This window comes from Pristiophorus japonicus, chromosome 13, assembly GCF_044704955.1.
Source record: "Pristiophorus japonicus isolate sPriJap1 chromosome 13, sPriJap1.hap1, whole genome shotgun sequence".
In the NCBI taxonomy this organism is placed as follows: Eukaryota; Metazoa; Chordata; class Chondrichthyes; family Pristiophoridae; genus Pristiophorus; species Pristiophorus japonicus.
Genome location: NC_091989.1, coordinates 11098223 through 11122961, shown reverse-complemented (window position 1 = coordinate 11122961; position 24739 = coordinate 11098223). Strand labels below are relative to the sequence as shown.

Genomic DNA, 24739 nt, shown 5'->3' with positions numbered 1-24739 from the left:
TTGGAATCAATTATTAAAGATGAAATAGCAGCGCATTTGGAAAGCAGTGACAGGATCGGACCAAGTCAGCATGGATTTATGAAAGGGAAATCATGCTTGACGAATCTTCTGGAATTTTTTGAGGATGTAATTAGCAGAGTGGACAAGGGAGAACCAGTGGATGTGAGGTATTTGGACTTTCAAAAGGCTTTTGACAAGGTCCCGCACAAGAGATTAGTGTGCAAAATCAAAGCGCATGGTATCGGGGGTAATGTACTGGCGTGGATAGAGAACTGGTTGGCAGACAGGAAGCAGAGGGTCGGGATAAACAGGTCCTTTTCAGAATGGCAGGCAGTGACTAGTGGAGTGCCGCAGGGCTCAGTGCTGGGACCCCAGCTCTTTACAATATACATTAACGATTTAGATGAAGGAATAGAGTGTAATATCTCCAAGTTTGCGGATGACACTAAACTGGGTGGCGGTGTGAGTTGTGAGGAAGACACTAAGAAGCTGCAGGGTGACTTGGACAGGTTCGGTGAGTGGACAAATGCATGGCAGATGCAGTATAATGTGGATAAATGTGAGGTTATCCTTTTTGGGGGCAAAAACACAAAGGTAGAATATTATCTGAATGGCGGCAGACTAGGAAAAGGGGAGGTGCAACGAGACCTGGGTGGCATGATACATCAGTCACTGAAAGTGGGCACGCAAATACAGCAGGCGGTGAAGAGGGCAAATGGTATGTTGACTTTCATACCTAGGGGATTTGAATATAGGAGCAGGGAGGTCTTACTGCAGTTGTACAGGGCCTTAGTGATGCCTCACCTGGAATATTGTGTTCAGTTTTGGTCTCCTAGTCTGAGGAAGGACGTTCTTGCTATTGAGGGAGTGCAGCGAAGGTTCACCAGACTGATTCCAGGGATGGCTGGGCTGTCATATGAGGAGAGACTGGATCAATTGGTCCTTTATTCACTGGAGTTTAGAAGGATGAGAGGGGAATCTCATAGAAACGTATAAGATTCTGACAGGACTGGACAGGTTAGATGCAGGAAGAATGTTCCCAATGTTGGGGAAGTCCAGAACCAGGGGACATAGTCTTAGGATAAGGGGTAGGCCATTTAGGATTGAGATGAGGAGAAACTTCTTCACTCAGAGAGTTGTTAACCTGTGGAATTCCCTACCGCAGAGAGTTGTTGATGCCAGTTCATTGGATATATTCAAGAGGGAGTTAGATATGGCCCTTATGGCTAAAGGGATCAAGGGGTATGGAGAGAAAGCAGGAAAGGGGTACGAAAGGAATGATCAGCCATGATCATATTGAATGGCGGTGCAGGCTCGAAGGGCTTACCCCTGTACCTATTTTCTATATTTCTTCTTCCAAATAGTGCTGCGGGATCTTTAAAGTTCACCTGAGAGAGCAGACAGGGCCTCAGTGTAATGTCTCATCTGAAAGACGGCACCTCCGACAGTGCAGCATTCCCTCAGCACTGCACTGGAGTGTCAGCCTACATTTTTGTGCTCAAGTCTTTGGAGTGGGTCTTGAACCCACAACCTTCTGATTCAGCGGCAAATGTGCTACCCACTGAGCCACAACTGACACAGACTGAAGTAGGCCATTCTGCCCAACTGACCTGTATTCCACATGGGCCTCCACCCACCCTCATTCATCTGACCCTATCTGCGTATGCTTCCAGAACTTTTTTCCTCATGCACCTATCTAGCTTTCCTTTAAAGGCATCTATGCTGTTTGCCTCAACCACTCCCTGTGGTCTCAGGTTCCACATTCTAACCATTCTCTGCTTTTGTCGTACATTTTCTGCATTACTTAAAATGTGGGCCGAGAAATTATTCCAAGCAGGCCTTAGTTAAACTAGCACATTAACTCACCTGCAATAAAAAGAATGGAAACAACATTGGCAGAAACACCCTGATTATCACACTGTGTCGGCACTTACCAAAATAATGTTATATATTTTAGAACTGGATCGACTAGGCTTATATTCACTGGAATTTAGAAGAATTAGAGGGGATCTTGTAGAAACATATAAAATTCTGATGAGATTGGACAGGTTAGATGCATGAAGAATGTTCCCGATGTTGGGGAAGTCCAGAATCAGGGGTCACAGTTTAAGGATAAGGGGTAAGCCATATAGGACCGAGATGAGGAGAACTCAGAGAATTGTGAACCTATGGAATTCTCTACCACAGAAAGTTGTTGAGTACAGTTCGTTGGATATATTCAAGAGGGAGTTAGATGTGACCCTTACGGCTAAAGGGATCAAGGGATATGGAGAAAAGGCAGGAATGGGGTACTGAAGTTGCATGATCAGCCATGATCATATTGAATGGTGTTGCAGAATCGAAGGGCCGAATGGCCTGTTCCTGCACCTATTTTCTATGTTTCTATGTTTCTATGTTAATAGCATAAGGTTGGAGTTGCACTGTTAAGAGACAGTAAAGGTTTTTTCTGGGGAGAAGGGCATCAAAGGTGAAGGCGATGGAATGGTTGAGCAGATCGACTGCTGCACAAGTTGTTATGTTTTCGGTACGACCTCACAAGCACATATAGGCTCTAAGATGGCTGATAACTTTAGGAAGCCTGTCACGTGACTTGATCCCTCTTTATTGTTGCAAACAGCAATAGCTGCAATGCCACAATAGTCCACTGGGTGGTGCTATATATATTACACGTGGCAAATGGAGGGCCAAAGAGTAGACAGTTGGGATTAGAAAGTGTAATTATTAATTCATTTTGGGGAGAGTTCTTTTCAGGGCTGAATGCAGTAGGGTGTGGGTTTCAAGAGGGCTGGGAGGTGTGGGAGGGGAACGGACACAAGGAGGTTCCCAGAGATGACCTTAACTGTGATAGGGACCATGGGTGTAACATAGAAACATAGAAACATAGAAAATAGGTGCAGGAGTAGGCCATTCGGCCCTTCGAGCTTGCACCATCATTCAATATGATCATGGCTGATAAGAGCCACATCTAACTCCCTTTTGAATATCTCTAATGAACTGACCTCAACAACTTTCTGTGGTAGAGAATTCCACAGGTTCACAATCCTCTGAGTGAAGAAGTTTCTCCTCATCTCAACCCTAAATGGCTTACCTCTTATCCTTAGACTTTAACCCCACGTTCTGGACTTCCCCAACATCGGGAACATTCTTCCTGCATCTAACCTGTCCCATCCCGTCAGAATTTTATATGTTTCTATGAGATCCCCTCTCATTCTTCTAAATTCCAGTGAATATAAGCCTAGTCGATCCAGTCTTTCTTCATATGTCAGTTCTGCCATCCCGGAATCAGTCTGGTGAACCTTTGTTGCACTCCCTCAATCGCAAGAATGTCCTTCCTCAGATTAGGAGACCAAAACTGCACACAATACTCAAGGTGTGGTCTCACCAAGGCCCTGTACAACTGCAGTAAGACCTCCCTGCTCCTATACTCAAATCCTCTAGCTATGAAGGCCAACATGCCATTTGCCTTCTTCACTGCCTGTTGTACCTTCATGCCAACTTTCAATGATTGCTGTACCATGACACCCAGGTCTCGTTGCACCTCCCCTTTTACTAATCTGTCACCATTCAGATAATATTCTTCCTTCCTGTTTTTGCCATCAAAGTGAATAACCTCACATTTATCTACATTATACTGCATCTGCCATGTATTTGCCCACTCACCTAACCTGTCCAAGTCACCCTGCAACCTCTTAGCGTCCACCTCACAGCTCACACCGCCACCCAGCTTAGTGTCATCTACAAACTTGGAGATATTATATTCAATTCCTTCGTCTAGAGAGGCCGCAGGAGATGGCCGTGAATGTGGGAAGGTGAGTTTTCTGTGGACGGAGAGGTTTATGGAAGAGAATTCAGAAGAGCGAAGGTGAGGGGAGTTCGGATGAGGATTGAAATCACCGAGAATGAGGATCAGTACAAAGGCTGGGGGAGGAAATGAGGGTGGATAGTTCAGTAAGAAACTTGTGGTGGTGTTTCGGATGGGGGTAAACAGCAAAGCGGTGAGGTGTAGAACAAGGTGAGATGCTCCAAGGGGAAAAGGTACCAGAGGAGTCGGTGGGAGACCAACGTAAGATTTTATAATAGAAACAGAAAATGCTGGAAATACTCAGCAGGTCAGGCAGTGTCTGTGGAGAGAGAAATAGAGTTAACGTTTCAGGTTGACGACCTTACATCAGAACCGGAAAAAGTTCAAGACGTAACAGATTTTAAGCAAGGGGCAGGGAAAGAAGGAACAAAAGGGAAGGTCTGTGATATGGTGGAAGGCAGAAGTGATGAAATGACTAAAGGTATGATTGTACAAAGCAAAAGGAGATGGCAATGGGGCAGGTAAAGAAACAAAAGATTAGTCTAGAAGAAGTGTAAATGAGAATGGCAGAGCCATCACCAGCTACCATCTGAAAAAATATGGGCAGAGGTTATGGTCTGAAATTGTTCAACCCGATATTGAGTCCAGAAGGCTGTTAAGTGCCTAATCAAAAGATGAGGTGCTGTTCCTCGAGCTTACATTGAGCTTTGTTGGAACAGTGGAAGAGGCCGAGGTCGGAATGGGAGTGGAGCGGAGAGTGAAAGTGACAGGCGACCGGAAGCTCGGGATCATGCTTAATGGACTGAATGGAGGTGTTCCGCAAAGCGATCCCCCAATCTGCCTTTGGTCTCCCCAATGTAGAAGAGCAGTGAGCAGCGAATACAGTATACAACGATTACAGCTTTTGTAAGATTTTATAATAAGGGCCACAACAGCACTGTGCTGGTTTAAGCTGGCAACTGGTGGAAGGTGGGGAGGTTCAAAGAAATCTTCGCTGGATAGTTTTTTTTCCTGACTTAAACAGCACAAATTACTTGCAGTTATAAAATGGATAACTTTCAACTTCGATGGGTCGCAAAATTGGCGGTATTGAATCAGCCGCCCTTGACTTAAATCGAAAGAAAAATTGGGCAGGATATACAACAAGTTGCCAATCCAATACTGCTTGATTTACATCCCTGCCTGTAATGTATGCACTTGTGAGTATGATCACATGTTTGTAGAACATGCTCACAAACATTGCGAGTGGCTTAGCCAGTCGCACGATGTTCACAAGACTCAATAAAACCCCAGTCAGTTGGGTCTAGGTCATCCACGATGAGGTATGCATCAGAACATAAGAACATAAGAATTAGGAACAGGAGTAGGCCATCTACCTCCTCGAGCCTGCTCCGCCATTCAACAAGATCATGGCTGATCTGGCCATGGACTCAGCTCCACTTACCCGCCCGCTCCCCGTAACCCTTAATTCCCTTATTGGTTAAAAATCTATCTATATGTGACTTGAATACATTCAATGAGCTAGCCTCAACTGCTTCCTTGGGCAGAGAATTCCACAGATTCACAACCCTCTGGGAGAAGAAATTCCTTCTCAACTCGGTTTTAAATTGGCTCCCCCATATTTTGAGGCTGTGCCCCCTAGTTCTAGTCTCCCCGACCAGTGGAAACAACCTCTCTGCCTTTATCTTGTCTATCCCTTTCATTATTTTAAATGTTTCTATAAGATCACCCCTCATTCTTCTGAACTCCAACAAGTAAAGACCCAGTCTACTCAATCTATCATCATAAGGTAACCCCCTCATCTCCGGAATCAGCCTAGTGAATCGTCTCTGTACCCCCTCCAAAGCTAGTATATCCTTCCTTAAGTAAGGTGACCAAAACTGCATGCGGCCTCACCAAAATCCTATACAGTTGCAGCAGGACCTCCCTGCTTTTGTACTCCATCCCTCTCGCAATGAAGGCCATTCGCCTTCCTGATTACCTGCTGCACCTGCAAACTAACTTTTTGGGATTCATGCACAAGGACCCCCAGGTCCCTCTGCACCGCAGCATGTTGTAATTTTTCCCCATTCAAATAATATTCCCTTTTACTGTTTTTTTTCCCAAGGTGGATGACCTCACACTTTCTGACATTGTATTCCATCTGCCAAACCTTAGCCCATTCGCTTAACCTATCTAAATCTCTTTGCAGCCTCTCTGTGTCCTCTACACAACCCGCTTTCCCACTAATCTTTGTGTCATCTGCAAATTTTGTTACACTACACTCTGTCCCCTCTTCCAGGTCATCTATGTATATTGTAAACAGTTGTGTTCCCAGCACCGATCCCTGTGGCACACCACTAACCACCGATTTCCAACCCGAAAAGGACCCATTTATCCCGACTCTCTGCTTTCTGTTCGCCAGCCAATTCTCTATCCACGCTAATACATTTCCTCTGACTCCGCGTACCTTTATCTTCTGCAGTAACCTTTTGTGTGGCACTTTATCGAATGCCTTTTGGAAATCTAAATACACCACATCCATCGGGACACCTCTATCCACCATGCACGTTATATCCTCAAAGAATTCCAGTAAATTAGTTAAACATGATTTCCCCTTCATGAATCCATGTTGCGTCTGCTTGATTGCACTATTCCTATCTAGATGTCCCGCTATTTCTTCCTTAATGATAGTTTCAAGCATTTTCCCCACTACAGATGTTAAACTAACCGGCCTATAGTTACCTGCCTTTTGTCTGCCCCCCTTTTTAAACAGAGGCTTTACATTAGCTGCTTTCCAATCCGCTGGTACCTCCCCAGAGTCCAGAGAATTTTGGTAGATTATAACGAATGCATCTGCTATAACTTCTGCTATCACTTTTAATACCCTGGGATGCATTTCATCAGTTTCAGCATTTCAGCATTTGTGAGCCTAGTGGATGAACTGGTAATGTGTAGTATGCTTGTTAAACCTTTGTTAATAAATCAACTGGTTCTTAATAGCAACGTGTTGCTATGAATTCTTAAGAAATAACCCATGAAGCAAATACCTTACACTGCCAAAGTTGAAATTTAGCCTCAAAAGTGCTTCACACAGTGCATTCGTTTTGAAGTGCAGTCAATGCAATTTTGTAGGTAAACGGGTACTGCAAATCTGAACCAACAAGTGTGACACATTAATTTCTGTGTTAGTAAATTATGTTTAAATACCAGCTGCTTCTCTTTGGCTCAATCTTTTTCTCATGCAGACTCTCCATGATCTACTATAATCGGCACATCCTTCCTCAAGTGCACAACTGTCAATTGACTGATAAAGTCTGCTTGTTAATTTATTGCATTGTCCTACATTCGACAGGTTGTTATTCTCGAAAGGAAATGAGCACTCTTCCACTTAATGGAATGCTCTGCAATGATAATTAATAGCCAACTTCTCAGATTTCTTTTTGGACCAGAAAATGTGAGGAGACGCTCTTTTCCAGAAATAATAATGAACTATGAAAAGTTTTATAAGCGGGGAGATGGGGGCCAGTGGTCAGACAAATGATCATCTATTTAATACTTTTTTTTTAATCCAAATTTCTGCACCAGGATAAAGATGTTTTCAACTTTAAGATGTATTTGTTTAAATGATATGAAGTGCTCCCTGTGAATAATAGGCAGCTGTCTGTTCCAAAGAGTGCCACATAGGCAGCGTGTAACCGCTGAACAACTAGTATCAGCAGGTTGCGGTGTGCTTTGATAAAAATCCACTTTCAGTACTTAGAAGGCTGTGATAAGCGACTACTAAGCACATTGATAATTATCTTTACAAAGTATGTTTTGTTGCTTGTGGACTCTAAGGTTCTGATAAATAAAGAGATATATATAGGACACCTTGTCCGGCAATCTCTGAAGAAATCAAACAATTATAGGTTACGTTGCTCCCACACAACAGCGGGTAATTTTCTCATTTGTAAACTTTTTCATGAAGTTTTCGAAATGTCTCACGATGCTTTGTACGATGTATCAGGTCTGCAAAAATTTTCACGGGCTGGTCAGTTGAGGTTTGATGCTCAATCATGCAGTGCCTGTCTACAATGAACAACGGACTCCCACAGAAAGTAACAAACCCGAGGTCAATCTATATGATAAGGGAATGAAGGGTTATGGGGAGCAGGCAGGGAATGGAGTTGAGCCCAAGATTGGATCAGCCATGATCTTATTAAATGGTGCAACAGGCTCAAGGGGCTAAATGACCTACTCCTGCTCCTATTTCTTAAGTTCTTATACTTTTCAATGGGATCTGGGGCAATATTTGTTGAGAGGATGGATTAAGACGAGAGATATATTGATAAGTTTATGTGTGTCAGCTGTGGCTCAGTGGGCAACGCTCTCACTTCTGAGTCAGAGGTTGTGGGTTCAAGCCCCACTCCAGAGACTTCAGCACCAAAATCTAGGCTGATACTCCAGTGCAGTGCTGCACCGTCGGAGGTGCTGTCTTTTGGATGAGACGTTAAACTGAGGCCCTGTCTGGTCTCTCAGGTGGACATAAAATATCCCATGGCATTATTTTGAAAAAGAGCAGGGGAGTTACTCCCAGTGTCCTGGCCAATATTTATCCCTCAATCAACATAACAAAAACAGATTATCTGGTCGTTATCACATTGCTGTTTGTGGGAGCTTGCTGTGCGTAAATTGGCTGCCATGTTTCCTACATTACAACAGTGACTACACTCCAAAAGTACTTCACTGGCTGTTAAGCAATTTGGGACGTCCGGTGGTTGTGAAAGGTGCTATAGAAATGCAAGTCTTTCTTTTTATTTCAGTGGAGGAATGGGAAGAAATTTACTGTCCTTTACTGTCGGGCATAAAGAGGAATTGTATAGTGGAAGGGGTATGGGGGCATGGGGGTATGGAGAGATATGGAGGGGTGTGGGTATGGAGAGGTATGGAGGGGTGGGGGTATGGAGAGGTATGGAGGGGTGGGGGTATGGGGGGGTGGGGGTATGGAGGTCTCTTCCTCATAAGAACATAAGGAGTGGAAGATGCCTGTGCGTGAGTTCTTTTAATGTGGGGTGGTCATTACACACTGACTACCACATGGGCTTAGCAAGGTCTTGGTCCAGTGGCAAGAACATAAGAAATAGGAGTAGGAGTTGGCCATTTGGCCCCTTGAGCCTGCTCCGCCATTCAATAAGATCATGGCTGATCTGATCTTGGCCTCAACTCCACTTCCCTGCCTGCTCCCCATAACCTTCGACTTCCTTATTGTTCAGAAATCTGTCTATCTGCACCTTAAATATATTCAATGACCCAGCCTCAACAGCTCTCTGGGGTAGAGAATTCCAAAGATTCTCGACCTTCTGAGAGAAGAAATTCCTCCTCAGCTCTGTTTTAAATGGGCGACCCTTATTCTGAAACTATGGCCCCTAGTTCTAGATTCCCCCAAGAGTGGAAACATCCTCTCTGCATCTACCCTGCCAAGCCCCGTCAGAATCTTATATGTTTAAAATAAGATCACCTCTCTTTCTTCTAAACTCCAATGAGTATAGGCCCAACCTGCTCAACCTTTCTTCATAAGACAACCCCTTCATCGCAGGAATCAATCTCATGAACGTTCTCTGAACTACCTTCAATGCAAGTATATCCCTCCTTAAATAGGGAGACCAAAACTGTACGCAGTACTCCAGGTGTGGTCTCACCAATACCCTGTACAGTTGTATCAGGACTTCCCTACTTTTATACTCCATCTCCCTTGCAATAAAGGCCAACATTCCATTTGCCTTCCTGATTAGTTGCTGTACCTGCATGCTAACTATTTGTGTTACATGTACAAGGACCCCCAGGTCCCTCTGTACCTCAACATTTTTTATTGTTCATTATATTACTCAATTGCTGATTTTGTCAAAATGTACCCCATGCTCCAACAATCCTCTGTGTAAAGAAAGAGAGGGCAGCTTGGTGAAATGGTGGTGATAATATTGGTTTCCTATCTCCGATCTTGTGCTTGCTTTATGAATGGCTCCAGACTGAATGACATCACTGCATTTACCCTGTTAAATTAAATAACCTACGTGCATCAACATTGGGGTAGAGGAACAGAGGGATCTCGGGGTACAAATACACAAATCACTAAAAGTTGTGACACAGGTTAGCAAGACCATAAAAAAGCAAACCAAGCACTAGGCTTTATTTCTAGAATTGAAAAGTAGGGAAGTTATGATAAACCTGTATCGAACCTTGGTTAGACCACACTTACAGCACTGTGTACAGTTCTGGTCGATATATTATAAAAAGGATATAGAAGCACTGGAGAGTGAGCAGAGAAGATTTACAAGGATGATACCAGAAATGCGAGGGTATACATATCAGGAAAGGATGAACGGGCTGGGTCTCTCTCTCTTGAAAAAAGAAGGCTGAGGGGTGACCTAATGATGGTCTTTAAAATTATGAAAGGTTTTGATAGCATGGATACAGAGATAATGTTTCCACTTGTGGGGAAGAGCATAACTAGAAGCCATCAAAATAAGATAGTCACCAAGAAATCCAATAGGGGAATTCAAAAGAAACTTCTTTACCCAGAGAGTGGTAAGAATGTGGAACTCGCCACCACAGGGAGTGGTTGAGGCGAATAGTATCGATGCATTTAAGGGGAGGCTGGACAAGCGTATGAGGGAGAAGGGAATAGAGGGTTATGCTGATAGAGTTAGATGAGGAAAGACAGGAGGAGGCTCGAGTGGAGCATAAACGCCGGCATGGACTGGTTGGGCCAAATGGCCTGTTTCTGTGCCGTATTTCCTATGTAAATATCTGGTCTTACATCATTGTAAGCACCTGGATTAATTACATCAACAGTATGCAAGGGCATATTAAAGATTCTACATATGTAGAGAGGGGACCTGTAGCATTGGATCATTGCGCTCTGTGTGGCACTGGGAGGGAGATGTTGTTAACATGCAGTGCCATTATAGCCTTCTTTGGCGTAGTCTGCATGTATGTAGGCCATGTTGTTCCCAGGAATGGGCCCCACACTGCCTGTTACTTCCCAAGATCAAGGCAGAGGCCATGTATTGCCGCAATGGCAATGATATGATCCACAGTTGCTTATTGCGCATTCACTTATATATCTGCACAGCAGAGAAATGCGCGATCAACAGTCTGTGTTTGCCTTCTCATTGAACAACAGCAATTGTTTGAACAATTGGCTTGCTTGGCCACTTCAGAAATCATTGAGAGTCACCCAGATAGTGCTGATTAAAGGTGACTGGTTCCTTCCCTGAACAAGAGCAGTGAGCACGTTGGATTTTTATGACAATCCTGCGGCTTTCGTGATTTTCTTTTTTCTGGCGCAAACCCACGGTTTTATTGAATTCAACGCCCCGATGTTCCACGGGAGGACTTTAAATCACAACCTCTGGGGTGTCAGCCTAAAATGAAAGTGTAATGTATGCATCTGTGAGTATGCTCACAGATTTGTAGAGCTGTTGAGTTGGGAGTGCCTTCGCCAGTCACGTGACAGTCACAAGGCTCAATAAAACCCCAGTCAGTTGGGTTCAGGGGATCCACGATGAGGCAGGTGGTTGTGAGCCTGGTGAATGAACTGGTAATGTGTAGTGTGATTGTTAAATCTTTGCTAATAAATCAACTAGTTCTTAATAGCAATGTGTTGCTATGAATTCTTAAGCAAAGATCCCATGGAGCAAATACATTACAGAAACATAGAAACATAGAAAAATAGAAATTAGGTGCAGGAGCAGGCCATTCGGCCCTTCGAGCCTGCACCGCCATTCAATAAGATCATGGCTGATCATTCAACCTCGGTACCCTTTTCCTGCTTTCTCTCCATACCCCTTGATCCCCTTAGCCGTAAGGGCCACATCTAACTCCCTCTTGAATATATCCAATGAACTGGCATCAACAACTCTCTGCGGCAGGGAATTCCACAGGTTAACAACTCTCTGAGTGAAGAAGTTTCTCCTCATCTCGGTCCTAAATGGCTTACCCCTTATTCTTAGACTGTGACCCCTGGTTCTGGAACTCCCCAGCAACTGATGTACCATGACATCCAGGTCTCATTACACCTCCCCTTTTCCTAATCTATCACCATTCAGATAATATTCTGTCTTCCTGTTTTTGCCACCAAAGTGGATAACCTCACATTTATCCACATTCTACTGCATCTGCCATGCATTTGCCCACTCACCTAACCTGCCCAAGTCACCCTGCAGCCTCTTAGCATCCTCCTCACAGCTCACACCGCCACCCAGCTTAGTGTCATCTGCAAACTTGGAGATATTACATTCAATTCCTTCATCTAAATCATTGATGTATATTGTAAATAGCTGGGGTCCCAGCACTGAACCCTGCGACACACCACTGGTCATTGCCTGCCATTCTGAAAAGGACCCGTTTATTCCAACTCTCTGCTTCCTGTCTGCCAAACAGTTCTCTATCCACATCAATACATTACCCCCAATCCCATGTGCCTTAATTTTGCACACTAATCTCTTGTGTGGGACCTTGTCAAAAGCCTTTTGAAAGTCCAAATACATCACATCCACTGGTTCTCCCTTGTCCACTCTACTAGTTACATCCTCAAAATATTCTAGAAGATTTGTCAAGCATGATTTCCCTTTCATAAATCCATACTGACTTGGACCGATCCTGTCACTGCTTTCCAAATTTCATCTTTAATAATTGATTCCAACATTTTCCCCACTACTGATGTCAGGCTAACCGGTCTATAATTACCCGTTTTCTCTCTCCCCGTTTTCTTAAAAAGTGGTGTTACATTAGCTACCCTCCAATCCATAGGAACTGATCCAGAGTCAATAGAATGTTGGAAAATGATCACCAATGCATCCTCTATTTCTCGGGCCACTTCCTTAAATACTCTGGGATGCAGCCTATCAGGCCCCAGGGATTTATCGGCCTTCAATCCCATCAATTTCCCTAACACAATTTCCTGACTAATAAGGATTTCCTTCAGTTCCTCCTTTTCGCTAGACCCTCGAACCCCTTGTATTTCTGGAAGGTTATTTCTGTCTTCCTTAGTGAAGACAGAACCAAGACAGAAAAAAGACGTGTATTTCTAGAGTGCCTTTCTCGACCACCGGACGTCCCAAAGCGCTTTACGACCAATGAAGTACTTTTTGAAGTGTAGTCACTGCTGTAATATAGGAAACGCGGCAGCAAATTTGCGCACAGCAAGCTCCCACAAACAGCAATGTGATAATGACCAGGCAATCTATTATTTAGTAATGTTGACTGAAGGAGAAATAGCAATGTACAAAGCCACTTACACTACCATTATACGAACCGTGCTCATTGCCTACATAACATCAGTCACTGCACTTAAAAAAAGTTATTTGTTGCTTGGAAACATTTTGCTGCGAAAAATGTTACTTTAATGTAAGTATTATTAGTACATCAGAACATAGGAACAGGCCATTTAGCCCCTCGTGCTTGTTCGTAATGGAGGCAACACCACTGATACATTTGAGAGTGTTAAATCCAGGGAAAAATATCATAGTATGAGGACATTGTTCAAAGTTCACGAGCACAAATCTGCAAAATGACCCCTGCGCAGAAAGACAAAGAAAACATGGGGTCATCAGATAAAGGGAAGAGAAATAGAGACTTACAGCTCCCATTGTTTTACAATGGGATTGCGATTTGACCATTGACCCTCCTTGGAGACATAATGGAAATTTTATGTTTATTTGTGAAAAAAACAAATGCGTCAGCTGCCTGTTTTTTTTTAACACTCTGAATCCTGATGAGTCAGCGGCATTTTAAAACTGTAGATTCCTGCCTCAGCTTTGCAGTTATCAGAGAGACCCATCATCAGTCAACTCTTGCTGTTCTTTTAAATGAAAACATGCTGGGGGGTGAGAGCTTGTTTCCAGGAACCGCCGTGCCTGATTGCCCGATGATACGGTGGAAGTGAATATCTGTCTGCACGCACAGTTAAGTTGGATCTACTGACAAATATATCTCTAATCTCCTCCAGCCCTGCAACTCGCCGAATTCTCTGCGCTCCTTCAATTCTGGAATCTTGCGCATTCCCCGAGTTCCTTCCAACCTCCACTGGCAGCCGTGTCTTCAGCTGTCTAGCACCTAAGCTCTGGCACGCCCTCCCAAAATCTCTCTGCCTCTCTTTCCTCCTTTAAGCCGCTCCTTAAAACTGACTTCTTTGACCAAGCTTTTGGTCGCCTGTCCTAATATCTCCTTGTATGGTGTGGTGTCAATTTTTGTCCGATAACGCTGCTGTGAAGTGCGAAATTTTCTCCCGTTAGAAGCGCTATATAAATGCAATATGTTGTTGTTGTTATAGGATGCTTCATTTTAACTCATGAGCAGAAGATTCCATCAGTGCACTATTGGGCTGATATTATGGGGCTGTGCTAGCAGTGTGGTACTTCAGTAGTCGGGGGCACATATTGGAAAATCAGGTTCTGAGGTGAACATGCTCGATTTGCGAAGCCCTGTGAATATGTTTGAGCACGTTCTGTTGATCAGCATGAGCATTGTTATAATTTTGCCAATTATGTCAATGACTCCCACGATGGATTTGCCATTTTTCCGATTGGCTCCCCATCGATAGTGCAGCTCAGACTTGATAAAATGGGTGCATTAGTGCCTGTCGGGGCCTGGCCTGTAGAAGTAAACTTCTTAAAGGTGTGTTGCCGATTTCACTGTTGGCTACAAAGTTTCGTTCATCTTCACGAACTAGTTAGTTTCACCTGCATTTTTGGTCAACGCTCCTTTTCCTGCGGTGGTCTACATGAGGTACCACAAGTGTGTGGGACAGGCTCGATGGACCAGATGGTCTGTACCTGTGCGTCATTGTTCATAAGTTCGTATATCACTGCTGATCACCAATGACCCCCCCTTCCTCCCCTCAAGGAATTCCAGAACAGCAATACAAGGTTCATGCCTCAAACACAATTACTGTTAAACACACCATTGGGATGCTCAATCGAAGATTTGATTTGATGAAGTGAATGTGTACAAGTTTTTTAAAATGCCATGTGATCATATATGTCCATCTGAGAGGACTGATGGGGCCTCGGTTTAACATCCATGAGGATGGCTGGCAGGGGGGCGGGGGGCAGGGAGGGAGTAGGGGGATTGGGTCAAGTCTAGCTGTAGCCTCAGTAAAGGTGTTCAGAATCTACTTCGGCTGTCCCTCATATCGAGGATGACTTGTTTCCACACCAAAAAGGAATGAGTTCACAGGTGTTTCAATGAAGGGCCTGATATTTCAGATCCCGAACTACATCCCGAAGGGTGGAAGATGCCTCTGTGTGGATTTTATGTGTGGCCGTTGCACACCAGCCACCACACGGGCTTGACAGAGCTAGGGTCTTGGTCCAGTGGCAAGGATTACCCAAGACAACTGGAGACCTGCTCTGCTGCACGGACCTAGTGCGCACACATATCGCAGTGTGGGCTGGCCCGTGCTGTCCCTGGGCCCTCGCCTCTCCTGGGCTGGGGAATAACTACCATTCTGCTACACGTACACAACTTCATTGTACAAAGGAAAGTAATCGTGCAGCAGAGTGAAGATAAGATCCAGGTGTCACCTTGCCAGCCACACCCACATCTCAAGAATTTTTTTTTTAAGTCGTGCTCAGCTTGTCAGTATGCAGTGTCCCAATAAACACCAAGCCATCTATTCACAACTACGCTGCCATTAATTCCATGATGCTTGATGATCCTTCCATCTACTGCTACCTAAATGTTGCCCCTTTCAAAGAAATCGCCTGAATGGATGATGAAATAGAGTGCATCAACCTAATTTCTTTGCAAATGGAATGTGAATGTCAAACTAATGATAACCACAGCACTGATTGTAACATTTAAGTTCTTGTCATGAGATTGACAAGTTTATGTTTGATCATTTCTTAATTCTGCCAGTTGGCCATTGCAGCCATTTTGATTTATTTTTTATTCATTCACAAGATGCGGACATCTTCAACAAGGCTAGCATTTATTGCCCGTCCGTCACAAATTGCCCTCGAGAAGGTGGTGGTTAGTCGCCTTCTTGAATATAACTGAGTGGCTTGGCTAGGCCATTTCAGAGTCAACCACATTGCTGTGGGTCTGGAGTCACATATCAGCCAGACCGGGTAAGGGCAGCAGATTTCCTTCCCTGACATGATGAAGTGCTAGCTTTTTAATTCCAGGTTTATTCAATTGAATTTAAATTTCACAGCTGCTGTCATGGTATTTGAATGTGTGTCTCTGAATCATTTGTCCAGGCTTCTGGATTACTAGTCCAGCAACATAACCACTCTGCTACCGTACCGATTTGAAACTGGGCTGACTTCAATGTCAACATTGTCGGCAGTGAAACTCAATGTGTGGAAATCCTGCATTTGGGACAGAAGTCCAGAAATTTCATGCATTTGTGAAAAGTAGGTCATGCCTGACAAACCTGATGGAATTTTTTTTAAGAAGTGACTAAAATAGTGGACAGGGGAATATCTCTGGATGTTATTTATATGGACTTCCAGATGGTATTTGATAAAGTCCCATATAAGAGACTGCTAACTAAGGTAGAAGCCCACGGAATTGAGGGCAAAACATTGACCTGGCTAGGAAATTGGCTGAGCTGTAAGAAACGTAAGGATAATGGGTAGGTGCTCAAATTGGCAGGAGGTGACTAGTGGTGTCCTGCAGGGATCTGTGTTGGGGCCTCAATTATTCACAGTATTTATTAATGAGTTAGATGAAGGCATAGAAAGTCATATATCCAAATTTGCCAATGACACAAATAGGCGGCATTGTAGGCAGTGTAGATGGAAGTATAAAATGACAAAGGGATATTGATAGATTAAGTGAATGGGCAAAACTGTAGAAAATGGATTTCAATGTAAACAAATGTGAGGTCATCCAGTTTGGACCTCAGTAGGATAGAACAGGGTACCTTCTAAATAGTGAATAGCTAAATACAGTGGTGGTCAAAAGATACTTGGGGGTCCAGGTACATAGATCATTAAAATGTCATGAGCAGGTGCAGAAAATAATCAAAAAGGCAAGTGGGATGCCGGCCTTTATGTCTAGAGGACTAGAATATAAATGGGAAGAAGTTATGCTGCAGCTATACAAACCCTGGTTAGACCACACCTGGAGCACTGTGAGCAGTTCTGGGTACCACACCTTTGGAAGGATATATTGGTCTTGGAGGGAGTGCAGTGTGGGTTTAGCAGGAAGATACCCGTATTTCAAGGGTTAAGTTGTGAGGAGAGATTGCACAAACTAGGATTGTATTCCCTAGAATTTAGACTGTTAAGGGGTAATCTGATCAAAGTTTTCAAGATATTAAGGAGAACTGATATGGTAGACAGAGAGAAACTATTTCCGCTGGTTGAGGATTCTAAGACTAGGGTGCATAGTCTAAAAATTAGAGCCAAGCCTTTCAGGAGTGGAATTTGGAAACATTTCTACACATAGAGTGGTAGAAGTTTGGAACTCTCTTCCGCAAACGGCAATTGATGCTAGGTCAGTTGTTAATGTTAAATCGGAGATTGATAGCTTTCTGTTAACCAATGGTATTAAGGAACATGGGCCAAAGGCGGGTCTATGGAGTTAGGTAGCAGATCAGCCATGATCTCATTGAATGGCGGAACAGGCTCGAGGGGCTGAATGGGTTCCCCCTGTTCCTATATTCCTACAATAGTCTGTACAGATAGGAATTCTGAAAATGGCATGACTGCAAATTAACACTCGCCTTGTGATGACCATTCATTTTCAGATTTGGCAGCATTTCTCATGAGCTTACAATAAAGGACAACGATCTGATTGGAATGAAGCAAGGGCTTGTAGTACATAGTGAAGTGTAAGAGCACAGTTTGACTCGCTTACAAGGAATTAGCTGAGCACTAAGAATTGTGTTCCTTCTTCAAAGTCACTTCCTGTCATTCTGTACCATATTTCCAAATATTAACTTTTGTCACAATAATTAGTGGAATTACATGACATTGTTGAATAAGAGTCATCAGTCGACTGGAGTCATTCGGCATCTCTAAGAATAATGTATCAATCATGATTACAGGAGAGAAGGAAGCTGGGTTTTATTTCTGAGAAATCAATTCAGTTTTTCATTTTATTGCAGATATGGTTCTGCAGTGCATGATGGCAAGGCAGAGAGAGGGTACAATCGGAACATGTCTACAGCAAGCTGATGTTCTATCCCACATCCTGATGGAACCATCTGCAAACGCGTACATCACCTTCGTGATAACGACAACATTGGCTGCGATAGCGTGAAATGTATTTGCTCCATGGGTTCTTTGCTTAAGAATTCATAGCAACACGTTGCTATTAAGAACTAGTTGGTTTATTAGCAAAAGGTTTAACAATCACATTACACATTACCAGTTCATCCACCAGGCTCACAACCATCTGCCTCATCGTGGATCCCCTGAACCCAACTGGCCGGGGTTTTATTGAGTCTTGTGACCATCACGTGACTGGCTAAACCACTCACAATTGCACCAGCTCTACAACTCTTTTTGGGAGACAAAAATAAACATTAAATCAATTGCCCCCCGATCTGGGGGACAATCCAGACACTTTTCAACTGCCCTTCTTTTTTTTTCTTTTTTTGTTTATTTTTTTGTTTATTTTTTTTGTGTTGTTTTGTGATTTTTCTGGGGGCTTTAAAATCATAAATGTTACAAGTGCCCCCCTATAAAAGGGGCAACAGCTCTACAAATCTGTGTGCATACTCACAGGTGGATATATTACAGGTAGCATGTGCTGTCCTCTGTCCTTCTACCCCAGTGCCTGGTGCAGATCGTTTTTAAGCATTCACTCGGCCCATTTTACCGATTTGATCCACAAGGCAGTGGGATGTGATTATTGAAGTAATAAATGGACGTCATGTTTCTATCAGCGTGGCAGTGATGCCACTCCACGTGCGCACTTACCAGAAAACTAACTACCACCACTGATTTGTAGTTTCCACCGAAAGGTTAACTGAATGTGATCCCCAAAATGCCAGTAATAATCCCCAAAGTCTCACTGGAGCACACTTTCCTCTGCTTTGTACCCCGGACACACTTATTTAGCATCTGAGACCACCGACATCTCGGTGGGAGTGGAGGAAGGACTGCTTTTATAGGATCATCGAATCAGAGAAGTTTACAGCACAGAAAAAGGCCATTCAGCCCATCATGTCTGCGCCGGCCGACCAAAAGCTATCCAGCCTAATCCCACTTTCAGTGCTTGGTCCGTAGCCCTGTAGGGCACAGCGCTTCAAGTGCATATCCAAGTACTTTTTAAACGCGATGAGGGTTTCTGCCTCTACCACCCTTTCAGGCAGTGAGTTCCAAACCCCCACCACCCTCTGGGTGAAAAAGATTCTCTTCAACTCCCCTCTAATCCTTCTACCAATTACTTTAAATCTATGCCCCTGATTATTGACCTCTCTCGTCTGGAACAGACGATAGCATGCAAATTTTGACAGGAATTATGACAACACGCCTCCCAGCTTATTTCCTTGGGTTTCTGCTTAGCTAGACTTGCCACAGCAAGTGGTCCTTGGGGCTTGCGTCTGCCGCCGGTGAGAGCAAAATCCTGGATGCTGCAAAAGGGTAAGTCCCTTTTCTCTAAAGGACCAGCTGGATCAGAATTGGGACTAAAGGTCTCTGGGTGTTCTTTTTCAACAGCAGCCAGGTGGCCCCAAATGAGGCCGCCATTACCGGTAGTGCAGGCCTCTCAGGCCGACATCAACAGTGATTTTGTTCCCCTCCTTTCCGAGGGATGTTCCTGCACTGGAGGGACATTGGAGAATCATTATAATGATCTGAATCAGCAAATATAGGTGGGTACAGGTTCCATCGGGTGGCATGTAATTGAATTACATTAGGCCCAGCGTGTGCTTAGGTTCTAAACATAGAAAATAGGTGCAGGAGCAGGCCATTCGGCCCTTCAAGCCTGTACCACCATTCAATATGATCATTGCTGATCATGCAACTTCAGTATCCCACTCCTGCTTTCTCTCCATACCCCCTGATCCCTTTAGCTGTAAGGGCCACATCTTGCTTTCTCTCCATACCCCCTGATCCCTTTAGCTGTAAGGGCCACATCTAACTCCCTTTTGAATATATCCAACGAACTGGACTCAACAACTTTCTGTGGTAGAGAATTCCACAGGTTCATAATTCTCTGAGTGAAGAAGTTTCTCCTTATCTCAGTCCTATATGGCTTACCCCTTATCCTTAGACTGTGACCCCTGTTTCTGGACTTCCCCAACATTGGGAACATTCTTCCTGCATCTAACCTGTCCAATCCCATCAGAATTTTATATGCTTCTATGAGATCCCCTCTAATTCTTCTAAATTTCAGTGAAATATAAGCCTAGTCGATCCAGTCTTTCTTCATATGTCAGTCCTGCCATCCCGGGAATCAGTCTGGTGAACCTTCGCTGCACTCCCCCAATAGCAAGAATGTCCTTCCTCAGATTAGGAGTCCAAAACTGAACACAATACTCAAGGTGAGGTCTCACCAAGGCCCTGTACAACTGCAGCAAGACCTCTTTGCTCCTATTCTCAAATCCTCTCGCTATGAAGGCCAACATGCCATTTGCTTTCTTTACTGCCTGTTGTACCTACATGCCTACTTTTGATGACTGATGTACCATGACACCCAGGTCTCGCTGCACCTCCTCTTTTACGAATCTGTCACCATCCAGATAATAATCTGCCTTCCTGTTTTTGCCACCAAAGTGGATAACCTCACACTTATCCACATTATACTGCATCTGTATGCATTTGCCCACTCAGCTAACCTGTCCAAGTCACTCTTCACCTCTTAGCATCCTCCTCACAGCTCACACCACCACCCAGCTTAGTTTCATCTGAAAACTTAGAGATATTACATTCAATTCCTTCGTCTAAATCATTAATATATATTATAAATAGCTGGGGTCCCAGCACTGAACCTTGCAGTACCACACTAGTCATTGCCTGCCATTCTGAAAAGTTTATTCCCACACTTTGCTTCCTGTCTACTAACCAGTTCTCTACCCACATTAATACGTTACCCCCAATCCCATGTGCTTTAATTTTGCACACTAACCTCTTGTGTGGGACCTTGTCAAAAGCCTTTTGAAAGTCCAAATACACCACATCCACTGGTTCTCCCTTATCCACTCTACTAGTTACATCCTCAAAAAATTCTAGAAGATTTGTCAAACATGATTTCCCTTTCATAAATCCATGCTGACTTGGACCGATCCAGTCACTGCTTTCCAAATGTGCTGCTATTACATCTTTAATAATTGATTCCAGCATTTTCCCCACTACCGATGTCAGGCTGACCGGTCAATAATACCCTGTTTTCTATCTCCCTCCTTTTTGAAAAAGTGGTGTTACATTAGCTACCCTCCAATCCATAGGAACTGATCCGGAGTTCATTTAATGTTGGAAAATGACGGCCAATGCATCTAGTATTTCTAGGGCCACTTCCTTAAGTACACTGGGATGCAGACTATTAGGCTCTGGGGATTTATCGGCCTTCAATCCCATCAATTTCCCTAACACCGTTTAGGGTTACGTTTTTTTTTAAAGTGCCACACCACCACCGAACGTCTCCACACCGGGCTCGGGGATCGGAGCATCAGCCGGCAGAATCGACCCCTCGCCCAGACACAGGGGCTTGGGACTTGGCTTCAAAAGATGCCTGGGGACGGGAGGGGGGGGGGGGTTTGGTGTGTGGAAGCCAAACTGAAGGGTTGACAACTGTTACACTATGCCACTATGCAGCAAGCAGCATCAAATGAAACCCGGGTGTGGCGGGGTTGAATGCGGTGCTTCCCAATCTAAGCAAGCCCATTGCACGTGCTCAGACTGGGTGTGGTCCGTACTAGGGCGTTGACCTTGGGGAGAGAAACAACAAAGAAGCTTGTCCTGCCTGCTGTTTTGAACTTCTTGCAAAGGTACAATTTAATCATGGACGGCAATACCTCATGCAAGCCTTCTGCATGATGGTGCTGCAAAGGAGACAATTGATTCGACGTCATCGCATGAGGAACCTCAGAGCACGTAGGATGATGGGCAGGAGGCCTTACCCACGTTGGGTATTGTAAAGTCCTGTCCCCCTCAGTACAGATTCACACGAGGCATGTACTGAAGTCAAGGTCACTCTGGACCTGCACCTTTATTTCACAGCTCTGGAATGCTGCACTTGCCTGAGACCTGTGCTTATATACCTGTCTCTTGCAAGTGCACCCCCGGTGGTAAGGTATGCTGGTGGTTACAGGTCATATCTTATTACAGTCATGTATAGCATGTTGGGATACAGTTATATATAATAATGTAAGATACATGACATCACCCTCCCCCAAGGTCTTATTGTCTTTATAAGTTCAGTCTCTCAGGTGGTCTACGCTCTCACGTGGAGCATCTGAGTTGTGGTTCAGTTGTTTGCCTTGGTGTCTGTTTTTCTTTGGGTGTGGTTACTGGTATCTCGTCTGGGCTGTCTGTTTCAATTGGTGTGATTGTTGTTGACTCGCCTGGGCTGTCTGTTGGGATTGCCCTTTCCTCAGGTTGTTCCCTCTGTCTGTTCACCAGGTGTGGTGTGAGTTCCACATTGTAGTCTGCCTCTGGTTCCGCAGTGTTGTTGGTAAATCTGCTTTTGACTTGGTCTACATGCCTCTGGCAGGTTTTGCCATTGTTCATTTGTACTACCAGTAGCTTGTTTCCTTCCTTGCCCATTACTGTCCCTGCAAGCCATTTGGGACCCCTGCCATAGTTTAGTACAAACACTTTGTCCCCTATCTCATTCCATCTCCCCCTCGAATTTCTGTCATGGTACTCAGTCAGCTTACGGCGCTTTGCCTCAACGATTTCGTGCATGTCTGGGAGGATTAATGAGAGCCTTGTTTTTAAAGTCCTTTTAATCAACAGTTGCGTGGGGGGGATCCCAGTCAGTGAGTGCAGATGAGATCTGTATGCCAGCAGCAGTCGCGACAGGAGACCCTGCAGCGTGGGACCCTGGATTTTAAGCATGCCTTGTTTAATGATTTGCACTGCTCTCTCCACCTGGCCGTTGGTGGCCGGCTTGAACGGTGCCATCTTGACGTGATTTATGCCGTGGTCAATTATAAAGTCTTGGAATTCTGCGCTGGTGAAGCACGGACCATTGTCACTGACTAATATGTCAGGGATTCCGTGCATTGCAAACATGGTTGCGAGGCTCTCCACAGTGGTGGAGGTTGTGCTCGAGTTTAAAATGGTGCATTCGATCCACTTTGAAAATGCATCTACAACTACAAGGAACATTTTGCCCATGAATGGGCCCGCATAGTCTACGTGCTCCCGCGACCATGGTTTTGTAGGCCAGGGCCAGGGGTTCAGTGGAGCCTCCCTGGGGGCATTGCTGAGTTGGGCACAAATGGTGCACCTTCGGACGCAGAGCTCTAAGTCCGTGTCAATACCAGGCCACCAGACGTGGGATCTGGCTATGGCCTTCATGAGAATGATCCCCGGGTGCTCGCGGTGGAGCTCCCGGACAACTGCCTCTCTGCCTCGCAGAGGCATGACTACTCGGCTGCCCCACATCAGGCAGTCTGCTTATAGTGATAGCCCATGCATGCGCCTGTGAAAAGGTTTTAATTCCTCGAGGAAGGCATTGCGAGCCTCTGCCCAGTCACCGGTTAAGACACATCTTTTTACTAAGGATAACGTGGGGTCGCTGGCCGTCCAGGCTCTGATTTGGCGAGCCGTCATGGGCGAACCTGTGGACTCAAAGGCATTGATTGCCATGACTATCTCACAATCCTGTTCGTCAGACCCTTCCGTGATCATCGGGGTAGCCTGCTGAGCACGTCGGCACAGTTGTCTGTGCCTGGTCTGCCTTATTGTGTAGTCGTAGGATGCCAGCATGAGTGCCCACCGTTGAAGTCGCGCCGAGGCATTGGCGTTTATTGCCTTGCTCTCGGATAGGAGGGATGTGAGGGGCTTGTGGTCGGTTTCTAACGCGAACTTGGCCCCGAAAAGATATTGGTGCATCTTTTTGACACCATACATGCACGCGAGCGCCTCCTTCTCTACCATTCCGTACCCGCGCTCCGCCCGCGAAAGTGACCTGGAGGCATAAGCTATGGGTTGTAATTTGCTCGCACTATTGACATGTTGCAAAACGCACCCGACCCCAGACACTGACGCATCGCATGTGAGAACTAACTTTTTACCTGGGTCAAAGAAAGTCAAAACACTGTTGGAACACAGAAGGTTGCGTGCCTTATTGAAGGCGCGTTCCTGGGCGTCCTCCCAAAACCAATCGCACCCCTTCCTGAGTAGCACATGGAGAGGCTCCAGCAGCGTGCTTAAGTTCTGCATAAAGTTCCCAAAGTAATTGAGTAGCCTGAGAAAGGCGCGCAGTTCTGAGACATCCTGGGGCCTGGGTGCCAAGCGAATTGCTTCTGTTTTGAACTCTGTTGGGCGGATTCCATCAGCGGCAATCCTTCTGCCCAAAAATTCAACCTCGGGTGTGAGAAACAGGCACTTGGATTTCTTGACTCGTAGGCCTACCCGATCCAACCGCTTTCGTACTTCCTCCAAATTACGGAGTCGGTGTCCCTGCCCGTGATAAGTATGTCGTCTTGAAATACAACCGTCCCCGGGATGGACTTGAACAGACTCTCCATGTTGCACTGGAATATGGCAGCTGCCGACCTGATGCCGAATGGGCATCTATTGTACATGAAAAGGCTTCGATGTGTGTTGATGGTGGTGAGTAGCTTGGATTTCTCGGTCAATTCTTGCGTGATATACGCAGATGTGAGGTCTAATTTTGAGAAAAGTTTACCTCCAGCCAATGTGGCAAATAAGTCCTCTGCTCTGGACAGCGGGTACTGGTCCTGTAGGGAGACTCTGTTTATGGTAGATTTGTAGTCCCCACAGATTCGTACAGATCCATCAGGCTTCATGACTGGGACGATGGGACTTGCCCAGTCGCTAAATT

General features: G+C 44.9%; 1 protein-coding gene across 1 annotated transcript in view; it reads right to left on the bottom strand.

Moving 5' to 3' along the window:
- Window positions 1-24739, bottom strand: part of LOC139279051 (jerky protein homolog) — a 156590-nt gene that overhangs the window by 97178 nt on the left and 34673 nt on the right. The gene's annotated exons all lie outside the window — the stretch shown is intronic.